This window comes from Apium graveolens, chromosome 5, assembly GCF_009905375.1.
Source record: "Apium graveolens cultivar Ventura chromosome 5, ASM990537v1, whole genome shotgun sequence".
Lineage (NCBI taxonomy): Eukaryota > Viridiplantae > Streptophyta > Magnoliopsida > Apiales > Apiaceae > Apium > Apium graveolens.
The window spans coordinates 145,599,284-145,600,670 of NC_133651.1; the positions used below are offsets into that span (position 1 = coordinate 145,599,284).

Sequence of the window (1,387 nt, forward strand, 5' to 3'; positions counted from 1 at the left end):
GCATCTTCTCGAGAGCCTCAACAAAAGGTATGTTGATATGAAGTTTCTTGAACACCTCCAGAAACTTCTCAAATTGCTTGTCCAGCTTTTTCTTCTACAACAGCTTAGGAAAAGGCGGTGGAGGAGAGATCTGTTTCTCCCCTGTATTACCCTCAGGAGGAGTGTGCTCAACAGTAGTCTTCCTTGGTTCCACTTCTACTTCCTGCTGCTCTACTTCTTTCTCAGCCTCAGCTTCTTCAGTCAACACTTGAGTTTGTTAAGAATTCGTAACCCTTCTAGACCTTAAATTGATTGCATTTACCTGCTCCTTAGCTTCCCTCTTTCCTGGCACTTCAGTGTCACTAGGTAGTGTACCAGGTGGATGATTAAGCAAGGCACTGGCAATTTGCCCAATTTGATTTTTTAAGGTCTTGATAGAAAGAGCTTGACTTTTGCACATAAGCTTCAACTCCTCTAATTCAGATTTTTCATTAGCTTGTTACAGCTGGAGTTGTTATCTCGGTGCATATTACGGTTGCTGAAAACCAGGGGGGCTGTACTACTTAGCTGGATACTGCTGATAAGGCTGTTGAACCGCATTCTGAGTGTTGCTCCAACTGAAATTAGGATGATTACGGTTGTTGGGATGATAAGTGGCTAGCACAAGTTGCTGCAAACGCTGAAAGTTGTTCATGAACGGAGTTGATTCACTAAAAATTGTGCACTGATCAGTCTCATGGGCACCAGCGCAAATCTCACAGACACTAGTGATATGATTAACTCCATAATTAGCCAAAGTGTCCACCTTCATCGTCAAAGCCTTAAGTTGGGCAGCTATAGCAGTTGCTGCCTCCAACTACAGAATTCCTGCTACCTTTCCCTGAATCAATCTCTGGGAAGGATTCTGGTACTCATTAGCCGCCATCAGTTCAATAAGTTCATAAGCTTCATCGTAGCTTTTAGCCCACAAGGTTCCTCCTGATGCTGCATCAAGCATGGGTTTAGAAGTAGCACCCAATCCATTGTAGAAGCAGTTAATAATCATCCAATCAGGCATGCCATGGTGTGGGCACTTCCTTAGCATCTCCTTATATCAATCCCAAGCCTCACACAGAGATTCTCCAGTTTTTTGAGCAAACTGAGTACGAGCATTCATGATTGCAGCAGTCTTCACCATTGGGGAAAATTTAGTGAGAAACTTTTGAGCAAGATCTTCCCAAGTGGTGATAGACCCTACTGGTAGAGAATGTAACCAGCACTTAGCTTTGTCCCTCAAAGAGAATGGGAAGAGTCACAGCTTGATAGCATCTTCAGTCACGTCATTGAACTTGAAAGTGTCACGGATCTCGATAAAATCACTGATGTGCATGTTGGGGTCTTCAGTAGGAGAACCCCCAAACTGAATTGA

General features: G+C 43.5%; 1 non-coding gene across 1 annotated transcript; it reads left to right on the forward strand.

The window, feature by feature from the left end:
* The first annotated feature begins 1,034 nt into the window (after window positions 1-1,034).
* LOC141662670 (small nucleolar RNA R71) lies at window positions 1,035-1,141 on the forward strand. The gene has a single exon (XR_012550772.1). It is a non-coding gene; the product is annotated as a small nucleolar RNA R71 (small nucleolar RNA).
* The last annotated feature ends 246 nt before the right edge of the window (window positions 1,142-1,387 follow it).